This window comes from Natator depressus, chromosome 1, assembly GCF_965152275.1.
Source record: "Natator depressus isolate rNatDep1 chromosome 1, rNatDep2.hap1, whole genome shotgun sequence".
NCBI lineage: Eukaryota > Metazoa > Chordata > Testudines > Cheloniidae > Natator > Natator depressus.
The window spans coordinates 91,809,467-91,825,232 of record NC_134234.1 but is presented as its reverse complement, the minus strand read 5'-3'; positions in this window follow the sequence as shown (position 1 = coordinate 91,825,232).

Below are 15,766 nucleotides of genomic sequence, written 5' to 3'. Positions count from 1 at the left end.
TAGCCAACCTGCCAGATTATTTTTTTTAATGCATTAAATGCAAATCATTTCAAGAGGGGCATCCAAAAGTTTGGCATCAAAATTCACTAATGATACTTGAATATCTTGGCAAGTTTTACATCTCAAGAGAGCCCGTTCTTTTTCCCACCTCCTGTCCTGTTCTCCTCTGTCGCTTTATGTTTCATATGTCTGGTGCCATACTTTCTAGCTGCCTCCCAGCACCGGTATACTCTTCAGGTTTCATAAAGACTGGCATTAAGTAAAGGTGTGACCTATGCTTAATGAAGATAATAGCAATTCCTCAACTGGCACAATGCCATTCAGCAAATCTGCATGGCTTGAAATAATGCAATACTTGGACTGTGCAGAACTTCCTTAAGAGGAGTACACTAATACTACAAGTGCAACTATCATTCCACTGAGAGAAGTTAGTAGTTTGGCCTATATACATACACAGAGAGATAGTATCTAAACGTATTTTAAAAGTGCTTCTGTGATTCATGTCACTAGTTACAACCTATCATAACTCTTCCCCAATTAATCCACTGTCACAACCTCAGGGGTTCCCCTGGGGAAGGCAGATCAGCACTGCATGTTGCTAACGCTGTTGCAAGCATCACCAAGCATTTTGGGAAGGGTCGAAGGTGTGAGTGGGTAGCGGAAGATTCTTTTGCAGGCTGCAAGAGGCCAAAGGGGGAAGGAGAAAGAGAGCAGAGAACGGGTTAACTCAACACTGCAGCTAGCAAGCTCAGTCCAATGATAAGATGCTGGCCCCAGTCCAAGGTCACGGTGCTAGGCGAGAAGTTTATCTCTCACCCATCCACAGCCAGCCATGAAAAAACCAGGGCTGCAGAGATGAAAAACACAGGTGAAATGATTGGGGAGTGGGGGAAGCAGAGCTTCACGTCCCTGGAGCCGTTGTGTTTTGGAAAAGCAAAGAAGACCACAGAAAGCCGCTTTGGACTGGCACAAAGAGCACCAGGAACAGAGGTCGCAGAATGGAACACCCCCAAAGGAACCCAGGACTGATAGCTGGAGTAATTCGGAGATCACAGAGGACCCCGGACAACCTGCGCCAAGGACAGAACTCCCGTCCATCCTTCCCCCTCTTCTGTTTACGTTACACCCAGGCTTGGCCAGCCTCAGGCAGAGCGTGTGTGAGTATGAAAGTGGGTTAGGGCTTGAGGCACTAACGCTTTCTTCCTTCCTCTGAGTGACTTGGGGAGCACCCATCACTCTCCACTGTTATTTTATTATTTTATCAATAAAGCTTTAAAACTCAGTTTCGTGGTGTGTTCCGTCATCTCCTCCCTAAAGATCCTGCAGCCTCATCCTGATCACCTGACGCCTCAGGTAGATTGGTAACATAAATCTGTCACAGTTTTGGTGGGGTCCGCTGTGATCTCTAAATTACTCCAGCTCTCAGGAGGGTTTTAAATCCTGGGTTCCTTTGGGGGTATTCCATTCTGCAACCTCTGTTCCTGGTGCTCTTTGTGCCAGTCAAAAGCAGCTTTCTGTGGTCTTCTTTGCTTTTCCAAAATAGAATGGCTCCGGGGGGGGAAGCAGAGCTTCCATCCCCCATCCTCTCGCCTGTGTTTTTCATCTCTGCAGCCCTGGTTTTTTCATGGCTGGCTGTGGATGGGTGAGAGATAAACTTCTCGTCTAGCGCCGTGACCTTGGACTGGGGCCAGGTCTTATCATTGGACTGAGCTTGCTAGCTGCAGTGTTGAGTTAACCCATTCTCTGCTCTGTTTCTCCTTCCCCCTTTGGCCTCTTGCAGCCTGCAAAAGAATCTTTCACTCTTCACTCATACCTTTGACCCTCCCCAAAATGCTTTGCAATGCTTGCAACAGCGTTAGCAACATGCAGTGCCAATCTGCCTTCCCCAGGGGAACCCCTGAGGTTGTGACACCACCGCTAAAAAAGCTGCAGAGATTTGTTTTACAAGAGTTGCTTTAACACTTTGCTGTAAAGTTTATTTATATCCATAATGTTATAATTTATTCACTGATTGCTGCAGACTAACATAACATCTCTAAATACATACAAAATTCAGCATAGCTATATTTAAATCTGATTAGCTACTTCATTTACACTGTAGTATTGCATCAAAGGTTTTCTTTATTGCTAAAACTCAGCTTCATTTACACTCTCTGTGGAAGGGGACAAATCTGGTGCAACCCTAATCAGCAAGATGGAAATCAACTTTGTTTTTGATTAAAAATAATGGAAGTAATAGGAACCCATAAACCCCTCATTAATGGCCTGATCCAAGTGGAAAGACTCCCCTGACTTCAGTGGGAATTGGACCAGGCCCTGTACGTTAGAAAGAGGTCCAAAACTGAGATTGTGATTCATGTGGAAAAACTGGTCTGATAATAGAGCCCAGGCACCTGCGAGAGGGCATAAGGCAGAGCTATCATAACTAGCAACAGGAAGTATGAGAGTTAAAGGCATTAGAGGCTGTTTGCTTACTATGGCTTGGACTTGTATCAGACACAAACAGGTGATAGTGATAGTGACATAACTATTTCGCTCCTCTTACTAAACTTTATTGCTTCCCATGGTGAGAGCCCAGGAAGCATTTAATGATCTGACACTAGTAGCAAGCCACAGGAGACTGAGATGATTTTCAAAAGCCCCATACCCGTTCTATAAAGAATGGAAGGAAAACTAAGTAATTGAAATGAAATTGCTGCTGCAGTTGCTTTTATTTAGCTTTTCTTTGTTTGAAAGCTGCCTGGAGAATCTGGAGGGACTGTTTAAGGATCTTTCTGCAAGTTAACATGTTTCCTGAACTGTGTAAAGGACATAAGTACTGAAAAGATAAACAGCAGCAGGTTTTCAGAGTTTAGTTTGCAAATGGCCTTGGTGATCAGCTCAAAAGGGGTGAAAGAATTTAGCACAGAGTTACCTAGAGACAAAAAAAAACTTCCCCGAATGCCTTGCCTTTTCACACTTTACTGGGGAAAGTCTTTTTGGCTCTTTTTCTCTTTGGGAAAGACATCTCAGTTGCTAATGAATCGCTATTTGCTAGCATGACAGCAACCCTAGGAACAGCGATCAGTGTGGCATGATAGCTGCTAGCAAAGTGCACTCTGGGTAAGTTACTCCCACAGTACATTGTTTGGATTGTCACATAAATATTGTGATCTTGAATATTAAGCTGTAGTTTTCTCTTATATCTTCATCTTTTCCTGCCTCTTCCTGAAATTATAAAGCTGGTTTCTCTTTCTCCTTGGGTTTGGGGATTTTTGGTGTAATATATTCAGACAGTGTCTCACCATGGGGGCTGGAAATACTAAAGAGCAAGCTGAGTTATAGTGTGAAGATAGTGTTATTAAGGACAAACAGTTTTGTATGTCCATACAGCTCCAGTTAGAAGCCCATGAAGCTATTCAAGTGAGCCCAGCCAATATAGGAGCTATAGAGCCTGCAGGGGAAAGATTCCATAGGCAGCTAAGGTTAGAGTGTGGGCAAGAAAAGATAATTACTGTAGTAAGTGTGTTTCTTCTTTGATCATTGCCTGTCTGATTAATGAAAGCTAGACACATAGAACATCAACAATGGTTGTGTACTTCCCAGTCAGAAAAGTCATAAGTGTGCTCATCTGTTGTAGGGATGACACCATCGCAGGAGAGACATGTGGTCTCAGCCATTGTCAAAAATTCCCATATTGGAAACAGAGCTCCAAAAATATCAAAGGTGCAATAGGGACAGAAAACTGACAAATAACTGCTCACTAGCTACACTAATGAACACACAGAATGCTGTCCATAAATTACATAAATCATCTGGGGGGGGAGTCCTTATTGTTGTATGTTTGTTTCAGTTTTACAAGGGGGTGGGTGGGGCTTGAATAATCACAAAAATGCACTATGTAATTATGGACAGCCCCTAAGTGTTCTCTAGACTTTGGTCACAGTTCTTCCTGGGGTCCAAGTCTCCCCTTTAGAGTGTGCTCCTCTAGCTTGTGTTCATCTTCCAGCTCTGGTCGGTGAGACAGCTGCTTCAAGCAGATCTGGTCATTTTATCACCTTCAGTCTCTCTTTGCCAGCGACTCTCTGGTCATCCTCAAACCCCTGTTGTGTGATCAGTTGACAGATTACCATGCCCTGGGAGACCAAATTGAAAAACTGGTTTGCCTGGGGCAGTTGCAAACTCATTGTCCAAGGTGCTTTCCCGTGAATCAGAGGACCATCAAGGTTTAACCACCCTCCATTGCAAGCTCTGTGTCACAACCCCTTGCAATTGCACTCCAAGATGGTGTTAAAAAAGAAAGCTGTCAGGCAAAGGTCAGCCTTACATTCAACATGGAGGATTGCAGTTTAAGATACATATAGACTAAGGTTTATAATCTCAAATAGTTTGAGCATAAGCTTTTGTGAGCTACAGCTCACTTCATCGGATGCATCGGATGCATCCGATGAAGTGAGCTGTAGCTCACGAAAGCTTATGCTCAAATAAATTGGTTAGTCTCTAAGGTGCCACAAGTACTCCTTTTCTTTTTGTTAATCTCAAATAGAATTCATAAATTGTATATAGACTTCCCAATATAATCGCTTGCAATGATGCTACCATTACAAAGGCCACAGTAACCTGGGGAGTTGTTCCTAAAAAACTGATGGCACAATATAACCACAGTTACAGTGAAGTTATACACAGAATTTGTTTTGTCTGATGTGCAGCTGAGTTAAGGAAGAGGGTTACAGAAGCTGTCAAATCATCCCTATGTCTGAGAATTTCTTGAACTTTTAAAAGGGTTTCTTTTACATCTTTTATTTGAAATAACTTTAGATGCTAGTTTTGATATCAGATATACAAATGAATCATGCATCTTGTAAAATCTGGTATGAATTCAGTCAGGCATAACATCCAGAAACGTTCTTTAAGGACCCAATCTTGATCACAGTACTGAGGTATGTGGTACACGGATGTCAATGGGCCTACTCACATCACTAACTGCTGCACGATGGGGCCCTAAATCTTAGTATTCCTCCAATACATACTTCAGCAATTGCATCCAACATGTTAAGTATGTCTTGCATTCAAAGTGGAGGATTTTGTGCTTCAAATTGGTCTGTGACAAACCTGTGAAATGATAAAGCATTCAAAATAAGCTGAACAGTCTGAGAAAGGTCAGAACAACACTCATTTCATCTGAAGCATTTTAATACACTATAGTATTATTGTGTGTGTATATATATATATATACACACACATGACAGCAAAAAATCATATAGAAATCAGCTAGGCACATTTCTCCCCCCCCCCCCTTATTTTTCACATCATTCTGCACTATGATAATGCTGTCTCTCCCATCAAGCTAAACAATCCTGAAAAATAAATGATTTCTCAGGTTCTAAAGTTTAAAGAACAGTGAATCCAATAAATCTTGTTTGTCAGTATGTACTGCATGAATAGAACCTATTTGCCAATGCATCAGATAAGATAATCCTAGTCTTTCGTACAAATATGAGGTTGCGAAATGGTAAAGATAAAAAGAAGTAATATGGTACACAAATGTCCAGTGTCCTATTTATTTAATGAAACTTACCAATGCAACATGACAAAGATGTCTGTATCTAGCGTCTGACTTGATTTTGAATTCCCACACAGTGTGCAATGTAAATGTAAATTCTTGCAACAACTATCTGAAGAGGATAATGAAAAGAGGTGGAAAGGAGTCTTTTGCTTATTCTTTACTTGCCAATTGCCTATCATATTTGTAATTGTGAGTGGTGTATGTCCAAGACAAGCCATTGTTCTTTAGGTGAGAAAAAATCAGCAGCTCTTTTGGAAAGATGGGAATTGGTAACTGATCGGTCTGTTTTTTTCTCTTTCTAGCTTTGTTAACCTACAAATAAAGACAAAGGTATGAACAAGTGTCCCAGATACCTAACATTTCTATAAGATCCAACAAGGTATCTGAATAGAAACAAGCAATTAACGCATGATTAAGTGTTTATGTACACTAGTAAATGTTGGGATATTTTAGGGTTAAGTATAACAATAAGCTGCTAATGTGCTGACATACTATTAGGGGACAAAGGCATATGTAGGCAATATTTTTGTTTCTAAATATATAAATTACAAATTATTCAGTATTTCTTTGTCTAAAATATAAGTTGCCAGATTCTTTCCTTCTCTGTTTTGCATAAAGATTAATAAGGATTCAGCTGCAGGAGAAATGCCCTTTGTGTAAAAGAAGTTAAACGGAATGTTTTCTTCCCCTCCCACCCTCTCCCAGCTACATAAACCAGCCCTGGGTTAGAGCCCCTTTCCCCCATTCCCCTGAGAGCTGTTCACAGCCCCTTCCTCCCTCCCCTGAGAACTGCTAATGAGGAAGATTTATGGCAACAAATTGTTGCAAAGAAATGTATCTTCAAGATAACGTGTAATGCTATGAGTAATGGGTAGAGGTGGGTTTACTAACGGTGGGTGTTTCTATTACTTACTTAATAAGGGGTTTTGGGGTGTTGTAATTTAGCCAAAAAGATTGTGTTGTAATCACTTTGGTGCTTACTGGACAATTGGGTCCAGGGGAACAAGTATCACAATAAAGAAGCCTGTACTCATATCCACCTCTGGGTCAACCCACTCCTTTATCTTCTAACAGTAAAGATTCTGAATTAACTATATACTGTATACATTGTTTACTTTAGGGCAAGTGTCTTTTAACTTTAAAGCTTTAATGTAATGTTTTAAAAATCCAGGATTTTTCCCCTCATCTTTGAATTCACTGCACCATCCAAGATATTGTCTTGTGTGACGTGGGTAGATGTCATTTAAAATTGATTTTTCAGAGTATGCTTCTTCCACCCTTGTGCATGTTGAGAGTACTTACCCACAGAGTCATTGAAGTTAATGAAAGTACTTGCATGAATAAGTACTACTTATCATATGTAAGGTCTGCAGAATTAGGTTTACAGTTCATAGTTCTTCTGTGTGTGTACATGATTAATAACTCCAGTTCACTCAAAATGTATAACTACTGAGCCTTTCAGTGGATTGGAATTGCACATTTTCCATTATATGATTCATTTCAGATACCTTCTCCACTTTATACTTCAAGTGTCACTCACCACCTCTCTTAGTTACAAAAAATGAATTATCCTGTTTTTCAGGACTGCAAGCTGTAAAATGGTGAAGATTTGGGTAGCCAAAGTTGTCTTGAAAATGATAGCACTTCTAATAGCAGGTGTGACACTATGCCCCATATTCTTCATATAAATATTGTTATAATATGATTATAGTATATCTAAGATGTATTTTATGCAAGATGGGTCATGTGAGGTATCATTGGAAAGGTTATGATTTACTGAATATGATTACCCTGTTTGTATGCATGTATCATTTCTGTATCTGAAGTTAGGAGTATTGACTATGTGTCAATTACAAGTGGGTTTACACCTGGGGAATGCTCACTAGACAGAATACAATCAGTCTGGATGTGCCATTAGGAAGAACAATAGGTCTCTGAAGATGCTAATCTCCCACCTTCCTGAGAAGTTTCCTGGAATGCTACAAATGGCCTTTGACTCACGGCTGCTTTGACTCTGCAGGGTCATGTGATCATGTCACCTGGTATTGTACTCCATGAAAGAATACCAGCATTTTCCCAGTGAGAGTGGAATCGCACTGAATCACACTGAAAAGCAAAGAATTCCCACCATATGTATATCCTATTTAAGGTAGGGAAGTGAGTTAATTGGGATTCTTTCTTCATTGAATCCCCACCCAGGATGACTGCTGGAAACATCTAAGAAACAAAGACAAGGGCAGGGGAGGAGGGGGGAGGAGAGAAGGACTGAGCCCAGGCTAGAAAAGGGGTCTGGCCTGTGAAAGAAATACCTGGGGTTGTAAGCTGCAAGAGCCGCTTGTCGTCAATAACCTTTGCAATCTGCCATAAAACAACACTTAGCGTGAGCAATTACTACTTGTAATCAGTTTCTTTAGTGTATTCAGCTTAGTTTGCGTGTTTGATTTATTTGCTCAGTAATCTGCTTTGATCTGTTGGCTTTCCCTTATAATCACTTATAATCTATCTTTTGTAATTAATAAACTTGTTTTTGATTTCTCTAAACCCAATTTGTGGAATTCATAACTGCCAGGGGTGGTGGTTTGTCAGGGCGGGGTGGGGGGGAAGCTGTGCATATCTTCCTCCACATTGAGGGAGGAGGCAAAATTCAATAAGCTTCTCTGTGCAGTGCAAGATGATACAATTTTGGGTTTGCATACCAGACGGGGACTGTACTTGAGTGCTGGGTAATTCCCTGGCTGAGTCTTCCCATACAGAGCTGATTTCAGTGTCTCTGTCTTTCTGCAGCTGGGTTAGTCCCTACCTCAGTGTGTGCTGGAGGAGGCTTGAGGGCCTGACTCAGTAGGACAGTGTAAGGGAGCCCAGGCTGGTGGAACAAGTGGGCTCAGTGGTATCCCAGGACATCAGTGGCACCCCGGGGGTTGGGGGGTGGGGGGAACCTGTCACAGCAGGAAATTATGAAGAAGCTTTTTGAAGTAAGGCTCTCTCATCACATATACAATTCTGCAGCCCAATATACTTTGAAGTGTAGCAGTACATACTATAGATATAAATGCCACCCTTCTTTTTCCAGAACAAAAATTTACTGTTCTCTGAGATTTCACACCTGAGAAAAAAAACTTGAAAACAAAATAGTGCTTCAGCTGATCAAGACGTCAATTGACCTAAATCCCAGAAACCAGGCAGGCTGGAAAGTCCACAAGCTGGTGAATTATTGTCAGATGTATTGCTTTTCTGGCACACCCAACTGTTTCACTAAGGGCTTGTGTGCAGCATATGGGATGTAAATCCAGTGCAGAGCAGCATGTCATGCACTATCTGGCATTATGAACCCTGCTGGTATGCACCAAAAGTTCCCTTGTGCATTTTAATGTAGTCTGGTTTCAAACAGCTCTATTATGATTGGTGAGGATCTGAACTACGAGAGGAGAGAATGGCTATTTTCTTTCAGAAGGCTAAATTACAAGAAGTATGTGGGAATATTGAGTTTTTCTTTGACCTGTTGACTCAGCCGGATCCAAAAGAGCAGAACCTGCTCCCACTAAAGTTCCTAATGACCTATCCTTAGCCAAATCTCTGTACCAGGACTCCATCCTAATCTTCTTTGACATGTCAGTCACCTTTGGCACAGTTGGCCATGCTCTTTTTGTAATGTTGTCCTCCTTTGGCTCTGTGAGTCTGTCTTTTCCTAGTTCTCCTCCTACTTCCCTAATCTCTTCTGTAGCCTGTCCTCTTCCAGTCTCCATCTTTCGGTGGGAGTTCCACACATTTATTTTTGATCCCCTTATCTTCTCCCTCTACATCATATCCAGAAACACAAATTAAATTACTATATGTTAACAACTTTGAGGTCTATCTTTCTACTCCTGTCCTGTCTCCTTCTGTCCAGACTAAAATCTCAGCCTGTCTTTCTGACCTCTCCCTGTGAATATCTTGCTGTCAACGCAAGCTCAACATGGCTAAACCTCCTTTCTCATTCTTGGTAGACAACATCACCATCCTGTCTGTCACGATGGCCCATAACCTGGGTATCATCTTAGCCTGAATATGAGGTCCAAGTTGATGTCCAAATCTTTAAGACTCTTTCTGCATGACACCTCTCCAATGCAGTCTTTCCAATCCATCCACACAGTGAAAACTCTTGTCCGGTCATCTCACATCTCAGTTACTGCAACATCCTTTTCTCTGACCTCTGCAGTCTTCTCCAGCTTGTATCTATTCAGAAGGCTGCTGCAAAGATTATTTGCCTACCCTGTTGTTTTGACAATATCACTCTCTCTTTCAATCCCTCTACTGGCTCCCTCTTCTGTATCGTAGCAAACAAGTTGCTGGTGTTCATTTTCAATGCCCCTCATGGCCTACCTTTCATTAACCTTATCCTCTCTCATTCAGTATTAAAGGGTCAGTTCCACCTCCAATTAGCCCATGATGACAACCTCAGTCTCCCACTTGTTAAATTTTCAAGCAAGCATCTTTGTGCTTTCTCCTATACTGACACTCATGCTTGGGAGGTACTCCCCATAAACATCTATGAAACCAATTGATTTTCCTCCTTCAAGTGTCACCTTAAAAGTCTGCATCCCCATGATGCCTACAAAAAACCTTGACAATGGCTAAGCTGTTGGTGTGCTGAGATGACAGCCCATCATGTTGACCAATACTGCTTCCTTGTACTCCCTCAGCTATCTGTATCTGTCTGTTACCTCCTGTCTTATACTTAAGCTGTAAGCTTTATGGGAAAAGGACTCTAATTTTGTTCTGTTTTACAGTGCCTGACACAAAGAGGTCCTGGTCTTTGATTGGGATATCCAGGCCTTACAATAATAGAAATAATAAATAGGGGCCCCATGCAGTCACTTTATGCTTCTGCCTGAGGTCAGCCTTGTGTTGTTAAGTGCTAAAGGCTGTAATGTTGTTCCCATGATAACACTATCCATGGACTGCTTTGAATTGTTACACCTGTTTAGTGTTTCTATTCCTTCAACTCCTTAGGTATTAACACAAGAGTAGAATGTGGTTTGCTAATTCAGCAGACCTTGATGTTTATCATCAAGAATGACCACAGGTACAGTTCAGTGACAAAGGCACACAGCCATGTTTATTGCACTCAAGTCACAGTATAAGTGCCCTGGATCCATGCTTACAGGTGCACAAACACAGGAGTGCTCAGTGGCAAGGAGTGGCTCAGTCAGCAGCAGGAGTCTCTGCTGTCCCCTACGCCAGTGGTCCTCAAGGCTGGTCTGCTGCTTGTTCAGGGAAAGCCCTGGTGTGCCAGACTGGTTTGTTTACTGGCCTCGTCCGCAGGTTCAGCCAGTCGCGGCTCCTACTGGCCGCAGTTCACCACTCCAGGCCAATGGGGGCTGCAGGAGGTGGTGCAGGCCAAGGGACGTGCTGGCCCCCCTCCCCGCAGCCCCCATTGGCCTGGAGCGGCGAACCGCAGCCAGTGAGAGCTGCGATCGGCTGAACCTGCGGACAAGGCAGGTAAACAAACCGGTCCGGCGCACCAGGGGCTTTCCCTAAACCAGCAGAGGACCGGCTTTGAGAACCACTGCCCTAGGCCACACGAAGGATTAAGGTGAGTTACCCCAACATTTATAGGCTGAGACAAACAATTTACATACCACCTTATGTGTTTCATGACCTCTGGTTATTACCTCCCCTTGTACCTTGCTCCAGGTGTCTCAAGCAAAACATCCCTATTCATTATTTCTGTCAAACCCTCTTATCTTGTATTAGGTCAGGAGGTACCATGCTAATCTTTTGGAGTGTGCTCATACACATATCCCGTATCTGCTGCTTCATAGGAATGCCTGTGTTCCAGCAACACTAGCAATACCTTTGCCAAGGTCATGTATCTGACAGTAAACTTGTAAGCATCTGCTTTAATACATGGCCTGACTTTGGTTCATGGCCTATGTCAAGGTTCCTTCCCCACTCTGAATTCTAGGGCACAGATGTGAGGACCTGCATGAAAAACCTGCTAAGCTTATTTTTACCAGCTTAGGTTAGAACTTCCCCAAGGTACAAACTATTTTACCTTTTGTCCCTGGACGTTATTGCTGCCACCACCAAGCGTCTAACAAATATATAACAGGGAAAGAGCCTGCTTGGAAACATCTTTCCCCCCAAAATCCTCACAAACCCTACACCCCCTTTCCTGGGGAAGGTGTCAAGGTTCCTTCCCCACTCTGAACGCTAGGGTACAGAGTTGGGGAACTGCATGAAAAACCTCCTAAGCTTATCTTTACCAGCTTAGGTCAAAACTTCCCCACGGTACAAAATATTCCACCCTTTGTCCTTGGATTGGCCGCTACCACCACCAAACAAATACGGTTACTGGGGAAGAGCTGTTTGGAAACGTCTTTCGCCCCAAACTACTTCCCAAACCTTTGCACCCCACTTCCTGGACAAGGTTTGGTAAAAAGCCTCACCAATTTGCCTAGGTGACTACAGACCCAGACCCTTGGATCTTAAGAACGATGAACAATCCTCCCAACACTTGCACCCCCCCTTTCCAGGGAAATGTTGGATAAAAATCCTCACCAATTTGCATAGGTGACCACAGACCCAAACCCTTGGATCTGAGAACAATAAAAAAAGCATTCAGTTTTCTTACAAAAAGACTTTTAATAGAAATAGAAGTAAATAGAAATAAAAAAAAAATCCCCCCTGTAAAATCAGGATGGTAGATACCTTACAGGGTAATTAGATTCAAAACATAGAGAACCCCTCTAGGCAAAAACTTAAGTTACAAAAAAGATACACAGACAGAAATAGTTATTCTATTCAGCATAATTCTTTTCTCAGCCATTTAAAGAAATCATAATCTAACACGTACCTAGCTAGATTACTTACTAAAGGTTCTAAGACTCCATTCCTGGTCTATCCCCGGCAAAGCAGCATATAGACAGACCGAGACCCTTTGTTTCTCTCCCTCCTCCCAGGTTTTGAAAGTATCTTGTCTCCTCATTGGTCATTTTGGTCAGGTGCCAGCGAGGTTACCTTTAGCTTCTTAACCCTTTACAGGTGAGAGGAGCTTTCCCCTGGCCAGGAGGGATTTCAAAGGGGTTTACCCTTCCCTTTATATTTATGACAGAAGGCTTGATAAAAATCCTCACCAATTTGCATAGGTGAACACAGACCTAAACCCTTGTATCTTAAGAACAATGAAAAAAGCAATCAGGTTCTTAAAAGAAGAATTTTAATTGAAGAAAAAGTAAAAGAATCACCTCTGTAAAATCAGGATGGTAAATACCTTACAGTGTAATCAGATTCAAAACATAGAGAATCCCTTTAGATAAAACCTTAAGTTACAAAAAGACACAAAACCAGGAATATCCATTCCATTCAGCACAACTTATTTTATCAGCCATTTAAACAAAACAGAATCTAACTCATATCTAACTAGATTGCTTATTAAGCCTTTACAGGAGTTCTTACCTGCATTCCTGCTTTGGTCCCAGCAAAAGCAACACACAGACAGAGAGAACACTTTGTTCCACCCCCGCTCCAGCTTTGAAAGTATCTTGTCTCCTCATTGGTCATTTTGGTCAGGTGCCAGCGAGGTTATTTTTAGCTTCTTAACCCTTTACAGGTGAAAGGGTTTTTCCTCTGGCCAGGAGGGATTTAAAGGTGGTTAGCCTTCCCCTTATATTTATGACAGCCTAACTTTACTGATTATGGTTCAGGCCTCAGATCTTACACCAGGCCCAGTGGTCCAGGCTCTCTTTCTCCTACACTTCGATATGCCTTGTCCCATTCAGATCAATGCTTCTTAGCTACAGCTCTGCTGTTTAAGTAATTCTCTGTGTTGATGACCATCTCTTCCTGTAGAAAATAAAATCAAGGGTTCCTGTTTCCAAGCATGTATTCTTTGTTAGCTATAATACAGTATGTGATAAGAATCTTGTGCTATCATTATAAAACAAGATTGCTTGTATACCGACTCAGACTTAGAAAGAAGTTTTAGCATCAGACAGATTTGTGTACAGTGAAACTTTCATTATGTTTAGGCCCTTTTCATCCACAGGTTCCTTACAGTGCTGTTACCTTTTGTTGTGTTCTCTTTAAAGTCCACCGAAGACATACTGGATCCAAAAAGGCCTGTTGACTTTGATATAAGTTCAAAGATTTCTTTAATACATTAATTTTTGTGGGGAGTGGCACTGAAGTAAAAACTGAAAGCAAGAAATAATGAGTGTCTTACGGTATTCTGAATTATATAAGAAAATAAAAGCTGCCATATTTTTCAATAGGATAAAGTATTATTCAAAGACCAACAAAATCATTTATTGTTAAGAATCCAACTGCAAAGAAGGAGATCAAAGCATTGTTTCATACACAGTTATTGAATTCACAGAATAGGCTGAATACTCAAAGGGGCCTCCACTTAGCATCTATTTGTAAATGTGCAAACTTTTCATCCCATAATCCTGGAAGCACAAATTTGAGCAGCCCTAAGGCTGCTCTATCTATGCCAGCAGTAGAAAACCCTTCTACTGTTCTGACTATCCAGCCAAGCCTGCAGAACAGGCTGTACACCAAGGGTTGGCAGGAGCAGGTGGAATATAGGTGACTATGCTGGTTTTATACCCCTAGGAGCTTTCCCTATAGAAAGGGAATTCACAGCTGTCTAAGACAACTATTCATCCCCTTGTTCTGCAAAAAACAAAGCACATGGAGTGGAGCAGAGGGTTTAGATATTTATACACATAGCACATTCATGTTTGATTTTCACACAATTTGCGTGTAAATAGAGCTTATATGTGTGAAAGTTATGTGCGCAAAAATCTGTGCACACATGGTTGTATACACAAAGGTGCAAGGGAACAAACAGCAACCAGAATTTGCAGATGTGGACAATATATTTTATAATTCCCTTCTGCAAGGAAAACATGCACAAATTCATATATGTGATTTCACATACAAATTTTCATCTACAAAAATAAAGAACTTGGAAACCTTGGCCCTGTTCCACCTATAAACAAATGCTACTTCAAACGCCCCTCCCCTTCTTATTATTTTTATTTATATTACAATAACACCTAATAATGACATCAACCAGTTCACAATCCTGTACAAACATATACTAAATTACAGTCCTTGCCTAAAAGAGCTTACACTATAAAAGAGATGAATGGACATTTCTGAATTTTGTAATTAAAATGCAAAACTCTACATGGGAGGACACAAAGTTGGAAAATATGTCAATGCACATTTGTGTAAAGCAAAATTAGAAAAGGATTGGAACAAGATGTGATGAGTTTTATAACTACCGCTCCAAACTATTGTTCTGAAGTGGTTTGTAACATTCTGACACAGATTGTCGCATGCTGAAGAGGATTGTAGCATACATCTTTTTAGTGTCCTTATTGAGCTAGAATTTCAGATGCTACAAATCAGTGTAGATCCAAGAAATAATTGGATCCATACTGATTCACACCATCTAGTGTAATCTGGACCATTTTCTTCATTCATGTAGGTTTGAATTTTCAAAGGAACCTCAGGGAGATGAGTGCTCAGCTCCTGTTGAAATTGTATAGGATTTAAGTACCTAATTTTCTTAGGCTCCTTTAAAAATTCCAGCCATAATCACTCCAGCTATAAAAACTTCTTAATGTCCTTATCACAAGGTACTGTATGAGTTGTTTCTGAAGGGTACAGCATCTGAGACATGTAATTAAAATTATTAAAACATTTCAAGGAGATCTATATATTGACTAGTCAGTGCTCGGAAAACTTGTAAATTAATTTTTCACTATGATCTATATTTATTTGAAGCTTTTCATTTTTAATTCCAGCAAAATGTCTTCAACATAATATAATCAATATTCTCTTTGCTGCTGTTTTTTCAAATGTAACAACATCTGGGCCAGTCTTTACCAAACATTTTAGAAGTCATTGATTAACTCCTTACTTGATAAATTCAAAGAAACAAAGCACGTCAAAAAGAAATGTAAACAATTCTCAATCAACCATGTTCTTTTCACACCCCAATGATGGTGATGAAATGAAATTTCTGTTACATCTTTCAGCTAAGAACTGGGTTGTATATTGAGGAAGCCCAACAGACTGAAGCAAGCACATGCTTTACATTGTATGCATGATAAGCATTATGTCTCCAGGATATGTCATTTGACTGCAAAACATACTAGACTTACATTCTGAATAAGTAATTGTTATTATAATGCCCCATGCCAGTAAATTAAAAGATAGACGTTAGGA